The sequence below is a fragment of the Helianthus annuus genome, chromosome 7 (genome assembly GCF_002127325.2).
Source record: "Helianthus annuus cultivar XRQ/B chromosome 7, HanXRQr2.0-SUNRISE, whole genome shotgun sequence".
Lineage (NCBI taxonomy): Eukaryota > Viridiplantae > Streptophyta > Magnoliopsida > Asterales > Asteraceae > Helianthus > Helianthus annuus.
The window spans coordinates 136,852,119-136,870,067 of record NC_035439.2 but is presented as its reverse complement, the minus strand read 5'-3'; the positions used below and the strand labels follow the sequence as shown (position 1 = coordinate 136,870,067).

At 39.8% G+C, this 17,949-nt stretch overlaps 1 long non-coding RNA gene across 2 annotated transcripts; it reads right to left on the bottom strand.

The window, feature by feature from the left end:
- Nucleotides 1–2,601: 2,601 nt before the first annotated feature.
- On the bottom strand, nucleotides 2,602–4,380 carry LOC118480458. 2 transcript variants are annotated; one of them, XR_004862835.1, is made up of 3 exons: nucleotides 3,877–4,377; nucleotides 3,529–3,768; nucleotides 2,602–2,690 (listed from the first exon to the last, which is right to left on the bottom strand). It is a non-coding gene; the product is annotated as an uncharacterized LOC118480458 (long non-coding RNA). The 2 variants fall into 2 exon arrangements; XR_004862834.1 differs by lacking the exon at nucleotides 2,602–2,690 and having other exon boundaries at nucleotides 3,434–3,768; nucleotides 3,877–4,380.
- Between the last annotated feature and the right edge of the window lie 13,569 nt (nucleotides 4,381–17,949).

The window sequence follows — 17,949 nt, the reverse complement described above, 5'->3', positions numbered from 1 at the left end:
TGCTCCCCATGGCGATGAGCTTGGCTGTATAAATCTTTTTTCCAACAATTCGTCTAATTGTTTCTTTAGTTCCTGCATTTCGGCGGGTGCCAAACGGTAAGGTGCTTTGGAAATCGGTGTTGTTCCTGGTAGTAGATGGATTCTGAATTCAACTTCCCTATCTGGCGGTAGTCCTGGCAATTCTTCTGGAAATACATCTGAAAACTGGGACACTACTGGAATGTCTTTTAATTCCTTTCCTTTAGTGTTAGTGATTATAGAAATCAAATACAATATAGATCCTTTTCTTATATAACTTGCAGTTTTCATCACAGAGATGAATTTAGTGGATCTAGATGGTTTATCTCCTTTAATTGTGATCTTTTCACCCCTTGGTGAATTTACTTGAATTGACTTTTGATCACACAAAATACTGGCTTTATTTGTTATTAACCAATCCATTCCTAACACGACATCAAATCCTGCCAGATTCATTGGGTAAAGGTTTGCAATAACTTTTTGGTTAAAAATTTCTATTCTTGCTCCCTGCAAGATTTCAGAAATCCTAACGGTTTCTCCATTTGTTGTCTCTACTAGACATTCTTGTGGTAGTTTAGTTAATGATTGATTTAGAAGTTTGCAAAACGAAGTATTGATAAAACTTTGGTTTGAACCAGAGTCAAATAATACTTTAGAAAAAATATCATTAACTAAAAACGTACCAGCTATGACGTCTGGGATCATCTTGGCTTCATCTGCAGTCAAAACAAATGCTCTAGCATTTTTAGTGTTCTTGTTGTTTGCAGCTGGAGCCAATTTCGGACAGTTCGACTTGATATGACCTTGTTCTCCACAGTTGAAGCATATCCTATTGCTAGCCTTCCTCCTGCAGTCTTCTTCCTTGTGTCCCGATACTTTGCATAAATTGCAATGTACGGAGCATCTTCCAGAATGCTTCCTTTTGCAATACTTGCAATAGGTTGCAGATCTAGAACCTACATTTTTCCCACGGTTGAAATTTCCAGAACGGAATTATTGAGTAAGCCTTTAGGTTAGGTTTCTCCTCTGGTCTTCTTCTCTAGTACGCACTAGTTCATCAGTCAAGGTATTTGCTAGTTCTACAGCTTCTTCTATGGTTTGAGGTCTACCTGCCTTGACTACATGCCTAATCTCTCTAATTAATCCCCAGATGTATCGGGAGATTAATACCGGTTCAGGTGATGCAAGGGTTGGTACTATCCCAGCATATTCAAAGAATGTGGTAGTATAACCCTTACTATCTACCCCGGTCATCCTAAGGTTCAGAAACTTGTGTGCTATCTGTTCCTTTTCATTGGGAGGGCATAATTTTCTTTCTAACATATTTTTGAACTCCTCCCATTCCATGTTGTATACCCTATCACTTCCCCTTGACTGGAGGATTGTCACACCCCGAAATTATCAGAGCATTGGCGTGACTGGACTGTTATCTTCATTGCACAGCGGAAGCAAACAATCTAAGTCTTTTAGAAAATGAACGCCACTAAGTACTCGACTCTTCATGGTCCTCCTATTCCAACCGTGCCTTGTCTTAGAAATGCAACCTGAGAAAGAATCATGCGAAAAATCAACATAAAGTTGAGCGAGTTCATAGTTTGTTTGTAAAAGATTTGAAATAAATCTTTTGAGTTGTGAAAGACTTGAAATAAATCTTTGGAATAACCGGTTTTTGAAATAGAATTGAGAAAACGAATCAAAAATCATTTTCTTGCCCAGTTATATGAAGACTGTGCATTTGTAACGATCTATGATCGTAAAACCATGTATTTGTAAAGTATGTATAACCGTCAATGCCCACCCTGACTTTGACTCTATGCCCGTATAATCCTATACTTTGAATTTGTATAAAACATGGTTTTCATTTTGTATAAATCAAGGGTTTTGTTAGTGTGTATGATAAAAATCCCTGGTATGTAGCAAATAAGGAAAAAGAGATCACCAATGGTTTGCAAGGCCATTGATATGTGTGAAGTGCAAATAGGAAGACTCAAACCCAGCGGATTTATGCGTTGGGCACAAAGTCACCCCGAGGTCCGTTTCTTGTTTGGCCTAGGGCTGGGCTCGCTACACCCAGATAGATCTACCGCTCCTGTCCCTCAGTCCTACCATGAGGATTAATGGCCTCATGTTGCGCCTACCCACTCACATGATCTAAGTAGTAACCCTCCTTACGCTAACCATACCATGTAAAAAGTATTCGTAATTACTGTAACATATATTCCACCCCAGCCACCCTGGCTAAACCTCTCCAGCCACCCTGACTGAACCTCCCCAGCCACCCTGGCTGAACCTCCCCAGCCACCCTGGCTGAACCTCCCCAGCCACCCTGACTGACTCCCTAGTTATGAAAAATCATTCACATTTCGAAAATACGCATTTGTTTTGTAAAAACTGGTATGTTTAGTATAAACCTTTCGTAAATCATTTGAGTTCCTCGAAATCCATTCGTGATATGATTTAGAAATACGAGTTTTGCGTTTGTTCAAAACTTTGTATGTTTCTGAAAATCGTGCATGTCTTTCCACCCCGAAAACATTTACAAAAAAAATGTAAAACAGTAAAAAGTGGGGGTTATGAACTCGCCTGAATATTCCTGTGCAAAGCTAGCTAAATACGACTTTGATGATGTCGTTTCCAAGACTTGACTTGCTAGCGTGCATTCTACAATATTCCTAACACGGAATACCTAATAAGTTTCTAAGTAAACGCAGTATCTAAACTACGTGTCATCGAGCTCTACCGAATCGTTAATCGAACGATTTAACGGTAAGTTGTTACTTAATGAAAGTGACTAAGTTGAACTTTGTTTAGTTTCTCTTAATGTCGTAAGTACTCAATAAGTCTCGAAAAGACTTGATTCTCGAGGGATTTAAAAATAAATAAATATTTATATAAAAATATATAAATATATCGGTAGAATTTCATTAGTCGCCTTGAGAAGTCGTCGTGTATGTCATACGAAAAATAGCATGTAATAAACTCGTAAGCGATACACATGATATATAATGTGCCGTTTGGACGTTTGAAATAAATATAAAATATATTTATTTTTAGAAAACATTTTCGTGTTATACAAAAGTTTGGAATAAATGTAAACTACATTTATTTTTATAAAATAGTTGTGATAAATAATTCCGAATCGTCGCTTTCCCGATGTTGTGAAATGTCGTTGAAAGTAATATACACCTGTATTTTGTTTTACAAAAATCATTCGTAGTCGATTGGTTCCGCTTCATTTTATTAATAAAACGTGATTATTTTACGGATTTTGTCGAAAAACGGGCAGAGTTTCCACTGTTTTTGGACGCCCCCGACAACACCAGTTGTCGTTATTAGATCAAAATTCAACAAATTTTCAACAACAATCCAATCATATACTCAATATATATATATAATTTTATGAGACGACAAAGTATAAACTAAACGTTATTTTATATCGGTTCGAGCTCGTTTGTCACGTGAGTAATAATATAATAAAAATAACAAAATAAACGTGACGTTAATTTTTACCAAGTCTTCGTGTCGGGATGTTGACCGAGTCGACTCGCTGAGTTGACCGAGTCAACTGAGTTGGCTCGGTTTGACCGAGTCGGCCGCACCACTTCAGAATCTGTCCCGTAACCCGAGACCCGAACCGAAATCTGAACCGAGCATGGAACTTGCTGAACCATGTGAACTGAAACCAAGTCGAATCATACTGAATCCACTGACTAGCGTGGACTGAACCGAACCGTGACGCCCGAACGACATCTGGACCAAAACAAGGTCTGAATTCGCAACTGGAAGTGACCCGAAACAAAAAAAAAAACAAAACCCGCTAACATGAGTTCGAAACTGAAATGAGACTGAGCCACTTACCGGAACCGTAAATAACCACCACTACCGTCACCATCAAACATCTTCGATACATTAGCAGGTCCTTGTCATCAGTGAATCTCACCGCCGCCGCCTCCCCTGTTGTTGCTGCCGCTGCCGCCGATGCACCTACGGCTCCATCATCTTTGGCCAACCAGCTCCTCCTTAGCCGGCTGTGTTCTTCATCGCAACTGAGAGAGCGACGAGAGGGTGAGAGTGTGAGGGTGTCTTATCGTCCGAGTTCACCATCGCCGATAAGGGGATCGAGAGGGAGAGTGGAGGTGGTGAGTGGTCGTTGACTGCTGTATCCACCACCGCCGGTGGACTTACCAAACCGGCTGCCGGCCTTCATCGCAGAGAGAGATGAGGTCGAGTGGGTGGGGGTGGGGTGAGGAGAGTTGTGGGTGATTGGCTTTGTGTTGTTCTGTGTTTTGAGGGGGAAAGGAAACGAGAGAGAGAGAGGAGATGAGGGGGGTAAAGACAGACTTCAAGTCTGTTGTTGGTGTGGAATGAGAACAAAACTAATGGCCCCTATTTATAAGCAAGATGGATTTTTATTGTATTTTATGTACTCAATTTACATGCAGGTTAGTGTTTATGAACTCTTGTGTAAATTTTGTGTGTATCAAACTTTAGAGACAAAAATCTATTAACTAGATTTTATAGAGATTATGGTAGATTTGGTAAATCTTGTTTAGATTATATAAATCTTGTATAGATTTTGCAAATCTTGATAAGATTCTAATATATCATGCGCAGGTTTAGGCTTGTGGGTTTTGGGCTTGGGCCCAGGGCCCACAAGCCCATCTCACGTGTAAGTGGCCCGTAATTCCTACAAGGCCCGATATCGCGACCTAAACTCCATAAGCATAAAAATATTCGTGTAACGTCCATATTTGTCGGTGTCGTCAGTATTTTGTACGGTTTCAGACTGTCATCGCATAATATTCATCAGATTTCCCATAAATCACCACACGCGCACTGTATAGCTGATCAAACGTTCCTGGGCACTCCAAAGGCCTTATTAATTTATTCGTGTTGTAAACACTATTTATTGTCGCGTTAATCATCTTTTAATCACGTAATTAAGGGCATAAATTACCGGTTGTCACATTCTCCCCATGTTACAGAAATTTCGTCCTCGAAATTTAGACTATGTTATCTTTTCAGAATTGTGTTTCAAAAGTTGATGTCGAGGGAAACAAGATGTATTGATACAGTCACTAGTGTGACTAAGTTAACAGGATCCAACAATGAACAGGAACTTCGACCAATCGAATTCCATATGAACGTTTATAACATGTAAACGAGTTCTAGAAGCAATAACATCCGCTGGATGAACTTAAAATCAACAATTTCAAAGATAATAGTTTGCATGAAACGCTCAATCGTGATCAGCACAAGCTGCAAGTTATACCGACGCCTCAAGGTGTCGTAATGAATGAAACAATTCAATGATACCGGTGATCGAACAAGTATCACCTGCGTTTTGCATGAAACGATCGATCATGATTAGCCCAAGCTACAAGTTTGTACCAACACCACAAGGTGTCGTAAAGATTTAAACAATCTAATAATAGCGGTGATCAACAATTTCACCGTGTTTGAAGTCAAATGAATGGGCAGTAAAGGGAATCTGAAAGTTTGTTTCAAATGACATCATAGAGTTTTCAATTGAAAATGCAACATCAAAGAAATAATGTTTTCGATCGAAGACGAAGAAACAATGATTATCATAAGATAGTCGATCGATGTTGAAAGGACCGTTAGGAGGTACACCGGAATATGAAATGAATTTTGTGTACCCTTGTCTTATCACACGATTATGTTAAGATTGTTTTAATTATGATAAATCAAAGCGGATTTAAAGCAATCAATAAGTAAACATTTAAACCCGTGCATGAGATGTCTAAACGAGTTTAGCGCAAGCTTCAAATAAGTGAAAGATACCACCACAAGGTGTCGAAATCAACAAACAATTTAGTGGAGTCGAATGTCAAACAAGTTTACTTCGACTCGGAACAAATAAAACATTTGTTAAGACGAATTTTGAATATGATGCCCTCAATACATCATATGATGCTCTGAAATGAATATGTGTAATGGACAAGTTCAAACAATTGAACTTGGTTTTAGCGCAATCCGAAAAAAATATATATGTTCCAAAAAGGAAATTTCGGCATGGTGACGACGAAAACCATGTGTGTAATTTGAAGAGAAAAGAAGTTTTCAAGAAAATGTGTTGACTTGATAACAAAGGAGCCAACATTTACAATAACGCGGTCATTCGAATCACAAATCGATAATTAGATTTAGCGAAACAATATTTGAACTTTAATGAAACGCTTATTCGAAACGAAACCACATGCCTAACAAACGATACATGTGTAACATATAAATTTTCCAAGAAATGAAGCAATTAGTGTTCGCTTTACTGTAAGAAATGATCGTGACACAATGACCATTAAGAGGAGTAGAGATACGAAAATCTACTCAGTAAGTGTGAAAGTCGAAATTTCAACAAAAGAAATTTGAGGACTTTACCTGGGGTTTCGTGTGACGACCATTTGTTAGGTGACATTACCATGGAATGTCGAACATATCGTATTCGTCGTTAACCGAAATAGGGGGGATGTGGAGACATACGTCTTTCCCTTGGAGTGATTCGTGTCGTTGCGGGATTGCGTGACAAGTTGCCGTTTCCTGGCCGTTAGTTCTCCTGTTGACAGGAATCTAGCGTCGTCGTTGAATTGCGCCATCGCGTCTTTTCAAAGGCCTCGCCTCGATAGTCGTATGTGAGGTACTTCAACCTCCGTTGATGTAAGCTTAAGTTTCACGTATACCTGTGCACTAGCATCGTGTGCCACGTAGAAGGTGATGTACCCCGACATCCGTTGACGTAAAAATTGAGTTCCATGTATTCTCATGCGCTAGCGTTTTGTTATGCGTAGGCTGCCTGCTCGGGAAGTTAAAATATCATAGACAATATGGATAATAGTGTGTACCCGAGTTAATATTCGTGGTTCCTACGTGATGACCATGCACAAATAATCGATCATATAATCAAATAAGCATGTTAGTCACCAATAAGAAATCAAGTAATTCCCCTAGTCCCACTAGTCTATCCTCCCAGCCTCTCAGACTGAACTTCCTACTCCCACTAGACTATCATCCCAGCCTCTCAGACTGAATCTCCTAGTCTCTCAGACTACCTTCCCAGCCTCTCAGACTGAATCTCCTAGTCTCCCGACCAGATCCAGCCACCCGGCTGAATTCCCTTTTCCGAAGGTCTTAAATGCATGTTTCCTAAACTCTCAGAGCGTTGTGTACTGTATGTAATTGTTTTATGCACCGTGTATAAAACACCACTTTAGCGTATTGTTTGGAGACAAAGTTTTGACTGTTTGTTTTTCGGCAACGGTTGGAGACCATATTCGAGTACTAGGCGTTCTGTATGTATTTAACGTCTTAATAGTCTAAGTCCTAGAGAAAAGTGAGGTTAGAGCCTAGGTATCACAATAGAAACCTAATTCGCTGTAACCTATAGCTCTGATACCAATCTGTCACACCCCGAAATTTTTAGAGCATTGGCGTGACTGGGCTGGTATCTTCATTGCACAGCGGAAGCAAACAATCTAAGTCTTTTAGAAAATGAACGCCACTAAGTACTTGACTCTTCATGGTCCTCCTATTCCAACCGTGCCTTGTCTTAGAAATGCAACCTGAGAAAGAATCATGCGAAAAATCAACATAAAGTTGAGCGAGTTCATAGTTTGTTTGTAAAAGATTTGAAATAAATCTTTTGAGTTGTGAAAGACTTGAAATAAATCTTTGGAATAACCGGTTTTTGAAATAGAATTGAGAAAACGAATCAAAAATCATTTTCTTGCCCAGTTATATGAAGACTGTGCATTTGTAACGATCTATGATCGTAAAACCATGTATTTGTAAAGTATGTATAACCGTCAAAGCCCACCCTGACTTTGACTCTATGCCTGTATAATCCTATACTTTGAATTTGTATAAAACATGGTTTTCATTTTGTATAAATCAAGCGTTTTGTTAGTGTGTATGATAAAAATCCCTGGTATGTAGCAAATAAGGAAAAAGAGATCACCAATGGTTTGCAAGGCCATTGATATGTGTGAAGTGCAAGTAGGGAGACTCAAACCTAGCGGATTTATGCGTTGGGCACAAAGTCACCCCGAGGTCCGTTTCTTGTTTGGCCTGGGGCTGGGCTCGCTACACCCAGATAGATCTACCGCTCCTGTCCCTCGGTCCTACCATGAGGATTAATGGCCTCATGTTGCGCCTACCCACTCACATGATCTAAGTAGTAACCCTCCTTACGCTAACCATACCATGTAAAAAGTATTCGTAATTACTGTAACATATATTCCACCCCAGCCACCCTGGCTAAACCTCTCCAGCCACCCTGACTGAACCTCCCCAGCCACCCTGGCTGAACCTCCCCAGCCACCCTGGCTGAACCTCCCCAGCCACCCTGACTGACTCCTGATGCGTGTGTAGTGTAATATATTTTTATAATATAATTAAGCCCTTTTTTACACCTTTAGCCAAGTTTTAAATTTATAAAACACGATATTTACTAACACTAAACACACATATGGGCAAGTGCACCCATCGTGGACGTAGTATAGTGTTGGTAAGATACCGAGGTCGTCCAAGGACACAAGAGCTTTTAATACCGGTTTATCCTCAACATCTAATCAAATCAAAAAGTTAGAAAAATGATTTTAAACTAAGAAAATAAAAACTAACTAAATGCTGAAAAATAAAAATAAATAAAAACAGATAGACAAGATGAATCACTTGGATCCGAATCGTGTATTAGTATAACCTTTGATTATTTTCGCACTTTTGCACTTGTTTAAGAGATTATCTTAGTTATTGTAGTAGGCCCCTCTTTTGAAGGCGACGTTACCCTCAACCCAGTAGTTTGAGTCAGCAAGGATACAATCCTAAAAGGTTGGATTATTGGAAGATAATGAATTAAGTTATTAATGCAAATTATGGTAGGCCCCGCTTTTGGCGGTGACGTTACCCTCGACTAAGTAGTCTGAGTCAGCAGGGATACAGTCCTAAATAGCCGGGTTATAGTATTAATAGTAGTTAACTTATGAGGGGGTCAAAGAGTTTGGATCCCCGCCATCCAATACCTATGGGCATTGAAGGAGATCCTACTAAATTTGACCCAGGTCCCTTGCAGGACCTCTAAACGCTGAACAAGGGCAAGACCCTTACCAAACCGTTCCCTTAACCCCCGACCAGGTAGCCAACATACCTCCATATAGACCGTGGAGATATGAATGGTGAAAATCTTTTATTTTATATAGACAGTAAAATAATGCCAAGACACCACGGACAAACGATAAGGAAAGATCACCTTCAACATAAGTAACTAGTTATTAAAGTCATTAATACAAAACCAAATAAAAAGTGCAAAAGATTAAAAATAAAAAGTATTATACTAAACACTTGTCTTCACCAAGTGATGTAAGAGACTTAGGCAAACATAGCCTTGATTGTCAAGAACTCTTACGATCAATCTTGGATCCCGAGACGACTCACACACTCTACGATGGACAATGGATGATGGTGGTGGATGATGGTGTTATGGTGGTGGTGGGTGGTGGATGAAGTGTGAGAGAGGTGGTGTGCCAAGGGATGAGTTGAAATGGCTCCAAGCACTCCTATTTATAGGCTGAACAGAAGCCTGGGCACGGCCCCGTGTCCGCTGGATACGGCCCCGTGCCCGTCTGACACTCTCTCTCTTCATTAATTGTAATTCGCAATTACAATAAATGCACCCGCAACACTCTGACCATGCCCCCGTGTCCGCTGGGCACGGCCCCGTGGTGGGCAATAGAAGCTTCTACCACTTTGTCTTTTGTGCCAGGGCTGACCATCCTGGACACTGCCCCGTGCTCGCTGAGCACGGCCCCGTGTTGAGCTGGACACGCCCCGTGTTCAGCTGGGCACACCCCGTGTTCAGCTGGGCACAGCCCCATGCTCAGCTGCGCACAGCCCCATGCTCAGCTTTCTTCTTGTTTTTGCTTTGGGAGATGCTGTCGAGGAGACGGGCATGCCACGTTTCTTCCTTTTCTTTGAATTTATGTTGGATTTGGCTGCATTTTTGCTTCTTTTGTTCATTTAAGCTCTTTTAACCCTGAAAATACAAAAGAAAGACAAAAGCACACTTTTTCCAACATTAGTACTTAAAAAGGGTTGGTTTTATGCCTCATTTGATGTTATTTATATGTTGCATTTTACACACATCAAATACCCCCACACTTGAATCTATGCTTGTCCTCAAGCAAAACTCTTTAATATGTGGCTTACACTCCCAAATGGAATGGGTAGAAGAGAAGGTTTTGGGCTTGTCTTGAGTGTCGGGAATCCAAGATCTTTACTGGGTTTTATTTTTATACTATTTACAATCCTATTCGTTATGATTTATTTAGAACGTTTCATAAGATAAATTACTTATTAGGGCATAGCATGCCTTTTTTAAAATTCCATTTATATACAAGTTCACATACCTCACGGGGGATCACTCAACACTCGGCCGAAGGTGTATTTTTAGTGAATCACTCGAGAGCGGCATGGAACTTACTCCTACCATAAGCTTGCCAAGCAATCAATCCTCCTCCTTTTTAACTATATACCTTTGTAAATATCAAGAGGACTTTTTTGGGGGAAGGGTTAGGCTTGGGTTAAAGGTAGGTGGTTGGGTTAGTGGTTAGTAGAAAAGGGCGAAAGGCGTAAAAAGCGTCGGTTTTCGTAAGACTTTTTTTTTTTGACTTTTTATTTTAATGAAGCAATTTTTTTTTCAAACAAAGTTCTTTTTGATAACCTTGTTTGTTTATTTCTTTTGGCTTCATTATTATCATCATTTTTCTCTCTCTCTTTTTTTTTTTTTTTTTTTGATAAGGAAGTCATAAGAAAACCGCGCTTTGTTACTAAAATAAAGGGTTTAAAATGAAAAAGGTGTTTTGGTGGGAAAAAGGGTGTTTGTTTTGGGTTAAAAAATGAAAAGGTTTAGGCTCAAAGGGGTTAACTAGGGGGATTTGGGTAGGTGGTAAAAAATAAAAATAATAATGGTGTAGAAATAAAAAGGGGTTAGTCCTAATGCCTCCATCATTTACTTACTCGGGTTTAAGTTGGTAAGGACCGGGAATGTATCGTCGTGGCAAGTTCTAGAGTCGTAAGAAACCAAGCGGCTATTCACACAAGAAACGAAAAATGAGCATTTAGTTTAAAGATGTATATTTGTATGCTCAATAAAGGCTCAAAACTCACTTTTGTGGGAATGGGTTTTTATGTGATCAAGTATATATAATCAAATTTTAACTAAGCTTGTCATGCCGTTTCATAATTTTCTTATGTTGGTTCTTTTTATCATGACGTTATCGGTTGTAAATTTGTAAAAATATAACCTTGTTAGAATTTTGAAATTCCCAAATTAAACCAAGAAAAGTAAAAAAAAATGAAAAGTTTTTGAAAAAAAATTTGGGGTGTTTAGCGGTTCTAATAGAGTTTTGTGTAAGGCTTGTAATTAGGACTTGCAAAATTCAAGGTTTTAGCATCCCCCCCACACTTAAATTACACATTGTCCTCAATGTGTCCCAAAAATAAGATTTTCGGTTGATTAGAATGTGTAAAAGTGGGTTAAAAACAAGATTTTATGTTACTGGGTAGCTGAACACGGGGTGGTGTTGGCTGAGCACGGCCCCATGTCTAGACTGCCAGTACCAAAAGTAAACAGAAGGCTGGGCACGGGGGCGTGTTCAGTGAGCACGACCCCGTGTCCAGATACCTGAACTGGGCATTTCTGCAGAGTTTTGGGCACGGGGGCGTGTTGGGTTGAGCATGACCCCGTGCTGAACTTGCTGTAATGAAGAAAAATTGTCGAAAGGCTCTGTTTTTGTGCATGGGGTGTTGGTTCAAGCTTCCCTTAGCATCCTTCACCATCCCGAGTGTGTTTTATTCCTGAAAATTAAAACTAAACTAGAAAGCATAAAAGTTAAACTAATCTAAAACTAAGGATAGTTCCGCGGAATGCCTCCGTGGTGTGCCACGTTTATAAGGGTCCTTGGCTAGACCCTCCTTATCGGGTGGTTCTGGCTCATCTTCAATTAGGGGGTCATTATTGCCAAAAGGATATTTCATTGAGCGCTCAAGATCTATGCTCCTTTTGAATACCCCTAATTGAAGAGGTAGATTGTTGTACTTCCGGTTTTTCAAAGCTTCATGAGTTTTTACAAAAGGTCGTCCCAACACTAGAGGAGCGTCATCGAGGATGACAAAGTCGGTTGGGATTACCATTTGATTTGTTTGAACCAAGACATCCTCAACTTCACCGATTGATTTTATCACTTTCCGATCGGATAGAAAAATGGGTATTTGAAGTGGAGCGAATTCACTAATACTTAATTTTTCAAAAATGTAGTTAGGCATTATATTAACACAAAGATCTTTATCAATGGTGATATTACTAATAAATGAATTTTGAAAGAAACATGGAACTGGTGTAATGTTAATTTCAAAAGGATCTTCTTTTATTAGCGAGGTTTGATCATTAGTTAACTTAACACTTACTATTTCTTTGATTTTAGCACTAGTGTTTAACTCTTTTAAAAACTTGGCATGAGGGGTTACTAAACAATGATTTTCGAAAGTAGGTGACAAGAGATTAATTTCTTCAAAATTAGACTCTCCTTGAATTTTAACATTATCGGACTCACCTTTTTCGTTGTTTAACTCATGTGTCGGTTTTTCACTTTCTTGTTCTTCCATTTTTACATTTTCAACTATCTCTACGTTATTATTACAGTTTAATTCTTCTCTTGCGCGAGATTCTTTTATGTAACGTTCGATAGTTTTAGTGTGTTCTAATATCCTATTGGTCACTTCGGTGAGAGAAAAAGAATTGGGATCCTCAAAGCTTGAATCCGGTTGTTCGATCCTTGGTTCCTCATAGTACTCATATGAAGTAGATGGTTCACACCATTGCTCTTCACTGTAAGTATATGGTGGATAAGGGTCGAAACTTTGTTCTTCATAGTACTCATATGAGGTGGGTTGTTCACGCCATGGTTCCTCATAATAAGAGTATGAAGGTGGTGGCTCATATCTTGAGTCTTCAAAGTATGAGTATGAAGGTTCATACCTTGGTTCATCAAAATATGAGTATGAGGGAGGAGGTTCATACCTTTGGTCTTCATAGGATGTGTATGAAGTTGATGGCTCGTACCTGGGCTCCTCATAATGGTTGTATGAATTGGATGGTTGATATGAGTTATTATATTGAACCGAGCGTGTGTTACGACAATTAGTACAATAATTACCCCTATAATCATCCTCATCATAGGTGTAGTTGTAATCTCCTGAGTATTGATCCATAAGAATCACTCAGCAGACCACAACTGAGTCTCGGGACCAAAAAACAAAAATAAGGACGGAAACAGAGGCTGGACACGGCCCCGTGTCTGGTGAACACGGCCCCGTGTTCAGGGTCTGTATCTGGGCGTTTTAATTAAAGTTACTGGTCACGTTGAGCACGGGGGCGTGTTCAGTGAGCACGACCCCGTGTTCAGACTCTGTATCTGGGTATCTAAAAAAATATGCAGCACGGGGGCGTGTTCAGCGAGCACGGCCCCGTGTTCAGGCTACTGTAAATGCAAACTAAACTAAAATGCAGAAAAATGTGCGCGCGTTTTTAAAAGGTTTTGAAAAACTGATTATGCCGTCGATTTTAAGCTTTCTTAAAATCCTTGTGTCCCCGGCAGCGGCGCCAAAAACTTGATGCGTGTGTAGTGTAATATATTTTTATAATATAATTAAGCCCTTTTTTACACCTTTAGCCAAGTTTTAAATTTATAAAACACGATATTTACTAACACTAAACACACATATAGGCAAGTGCACCCATCGTGGACGTAGTATAGTGTTGGTAAGATACCGAGGTCGTCCAAGGACACAAGAGCTTTTAAGACCGGTTTATCCTCAACGTCTAATCAAATCAAAAAGTTAGAAAAATGATTTTAAACTAAGAAAATAAAAACTAACTAAATGCTGAAAAATAAAAATAAATAAAAACAGATAGACAAGATGAATCACTTGGATCCGACTCGTGTATTAGTATAACCTTTGATTATTTTCGCACTTTTGCACTTGTTTAAGAGATTATCTTAGTTATTGTAGTAGGCCCCTCTTTTGAAGGCGACGTTACCCTCAACCCAGTAGTTTGAGTCAGCAAGGATACAATCCTAAAAGGTTGGATTATTGGAAGATAATGAATTAAGTTATTAATGCAAATTATGGTAGGCCCCGCTTTTGGCGGTGACGTTACCCTCGACTAAGTAGTCTGAGTCAGCAGGGATACAGTCCTAAATAGCCGGGTTATAGTATTAATAGTAGTTAACTTATGATGGGGTCAAAGAGTTTGGATCCCCGCCATCCAATACCTATGGGCATTGAAGGAGATCCTACTAAATTTGACCCAGGTCCCTTGCAGGACCTCTAAACGCTGAACAAGGGCAAGACCCTTACCAAACCGTTCCCTTAACCCCCGACCAGGTAGCCAACATACCTCCATATAGACCGTGGAGATATGAATGGTGAAAATCTTTTATTTTATATAGACAGTAAAATAATGCCAAGACACCACGGACAAACGATAAGGAAAGATCACCTTCAACATAAGTAACTAGTTATTAAAGTCATTAATACAAAACCAAATAAAAAGTGCAAAAGATTAAAAATAAAAAGTATTATACTAAACACTTGTCTTCACCAAGTGATGTAAGAGACTTAGGCAAACATGGCCTTGATTGTCAAGAACTCTTACGATCAATCTTGGATCCCGAGACGACTCACACACTCTACGATGGACAATGGATGATGGTGGTGGATGATGGTGTTATGGTGGTGGATGAAGTGTGAGAGAGGTGGTGTGCCAAGGGATGAGTTGAAATGGCTCCAAGCACTCCTATTTATAGGCTGAACAGAAGCCTGGGCACGGCCCCGTGTCCGCTGGACACGGCCCCGTGCCCGTCTGACACTCTCTCTCTTCATTAATTGTAATTCGCAATTACAATAAATGCACCTGCAACACTCTGACCACGCCCCCGTGTCCGCTGGGCACGGCCCCGTGGTGGGCAATAGAAGCTTCTACCACTTTGTCTTTTGTGCCAGGGCTGACCATCCTGGACACTGCCCCGTGCTCGCTGAGCACGGCCCCGTGTTGAGCTGGACACGCCCCGTGTTCAGCTGGGCACGCCCCGTGTTCAGCTGGGCACAGCCCCATGCTCAGCTGCGCACAGCCCCATGCTCAGCTTTCTTCTTGTTTTTGCTTTGGGAGATGCTGTCGAGGAGACGGGCATGCCACGTTTCTTCCTTTTCTTTGAATTTATGTTGGATTTGGCTGCATTTTTGCTTCTTTTGTTCATTTAAGCTCTTTTAACCCTGAAAATACAAAAGAAAGACAAAAGCACACTTTTTCCAACATTAGTACTTAAAAAGGGTGGGTTTTATGCCTCATTTGATGTAATTTATATGTTGCATGTTACACACATCACTCCCTAGTTATGAAAAATCATTCATATTTCGAAAATACGCATTTGTTTTGTAAAAACTGGTATGTTTAGTATAAACCTTTCGTAAATCATTTGAGTTCCTCGAAATCCATTCGTGTTATGATTTAGAAATACGAGTTTTGCGTTTGTTCAAAACTTTGTATGTTTCTGAAAATCGTGCATGTCTTTCCACCCCGAAAACATTTACAAAAAAATGTAAAACAGTAAAAAGTGGGGGTTATGAACTCGCCTGAATATTCCTGTGCAAAGCTAGCTAAATACGACTTTGATGATGTCGTTTCCAAGACTTGACTTGCTAGCGTGCATTCTACAATATTCCTAACACGGAATACCTAATAAGTTTCTAAGTAAACGCAGTATCTAAACTACGTGTCATCGAGCTCTACCGAATCGTTAATCGAACGATTTAATGGTAAGTTGTTACTTAATGAAAGTGACTAAGTTGAACTTTGTTTAGTTTCGCTTAATGTCGTAAGTACTCAATAAGTCTCGAAAAGACTTGATTCTCGAAAAGAAATTTGAATATGATGCCCTCAATACATCATATGATGCTCTGAAATGAATATGTGTAATGGACAAGTTCAAACAATTGAACTTGGTTTTAGCGCAATCCGACAAAAATATATATGTTCCAAAAAGGAAATTTCGGCATGGTGACGACGAAAACCATGTGTGTAATTTGAAGAGAAAAGAAGTTTTCAAGAAAATGTGTTGACTTGATAACAAAGGAGCCAACATTTACAATAACGCGGGTCATTCGAATCACAAATCGATAATTAGATTTAGCGAAACAATATTTGAACTTTAATGAAACGCTTATTCGAAACGAAACCACATGCCTAACAAACGATACATGTGTAACATATAAATTTTCCAAGAAATGAAGCAATTAGTGTTCGCTTTACTGAAAGAAATGCTCGTGACACAATGACCATTAAGAGGAGTAGAGATACGAAAATCTACTCGTAAGTATGAAAGACGAAATTTCAACAAAAGAAATTTGAGGACTTTACCTGGGGTTTCGTGTGACGACCATTTGTTAGGTGACATTACCATGGAATGTCGAACATATCGTATTCGTCGTTAACCGAAATAGGGGGATGTGGAGATATACGTCTTTCCCTTGGAGTGATTCGTGTCGTTGCGGGATCGCGTGACAAGTTGCCGTTTCCTGGCCGTTAGTTCTCCTGTTGACAGGAATCTAGCGTCGTCGTTGAATTGCGCCATCGCGTCTTTTCAAAGGCCTCGCCTCGATATTCGTATGTGACGTACTTCAACCTCCGTTGATGTAAGCTTAAGTTTCACGTATACCTGTGCACTAGCATCGTGTGCCACGTAGAAGGTGATGTACCCCGACATCCGTTGACGTAAAAATTGAGTTCTATGTATTCTCATGCGCTAGCGTTTTGTTATGCGTAGGCTGCCTGCTCGGGAAGTTAAAATATCATAGACAATATGGATAATAGTGTGTACCCGAGTTAATATTCGTGGTTCCTACGTGATGACCATGCACAAATAATCGATCATATAATCAAATAAGCATGTTAGTCACCAATAAGAAATCAAGTAATTCCCCTAGTCCCACTAGTCTATCCTCCCAGCCTCTCAGACTGAACTTCCTACTCCCACTAGACTATCCTCCCAGCCTCTCAGACTGAATCTCCTAGTCTCTCAGACTACCTTCCCAGCCTCTCAGACTGAATCTCCTAGTCTCCCGACCAGATCCAGCCACCCGGCTGAATTCCCTTTTCCGAAGGTCTTAAATGCATGTTTCCTAAACTCTCAGAGCGTTGTGTACTGTATGTAATTGTTTTATGCACCGTGTATAAAACACCACTTTAGCGTATTGTTTGGAGACAAAGTTTTGACTGTTTGTTTTTCGGCAACGGTTGGAGACCATATTCGAGTACTAGGCGTTCTGTATGTATTTAACGTCTTAATAGTCTAAGTCCTAGAGAAAAGTGAGGTTAGAGCCTAGGTATCACAATAGAAACCTAATTCGCTGTAACCTATAGCTCTGATACCAATCTGTCACACCCCGAAATTATCAGAGCATTGGCGTGACTGGGCTGGTATCTTCATTGCACAGCGGAAGCAAACAATCTAAGTCTTTTAGAAAATGAACGCCACTAAGTACTTGACTCTTCATGGTCCTCCTATTCCAACCGTGCCTTGTCTTAGAAATGCAACCTGAGAAAGAATCATGCGAAAAATCAACATAAAGTTGAGCGAGTTCATAGTTTGTTTGTAAAAGATTTGAAATAAATCTTTTGAGTTGTGAAAGACTTGAAATAAATCTTTGGAATAACCGGTTTTTGAAATAGAATTGAGAAAACGAATCAAAAATCATTTTCTTGCCCAGTTATATGAAGACTATGCATTTGTAACGATCTATGATCGTAAAACCATGTATTTGTAAAGTATGTATAACCGTCAAAGCCCACCCTGACTTTGA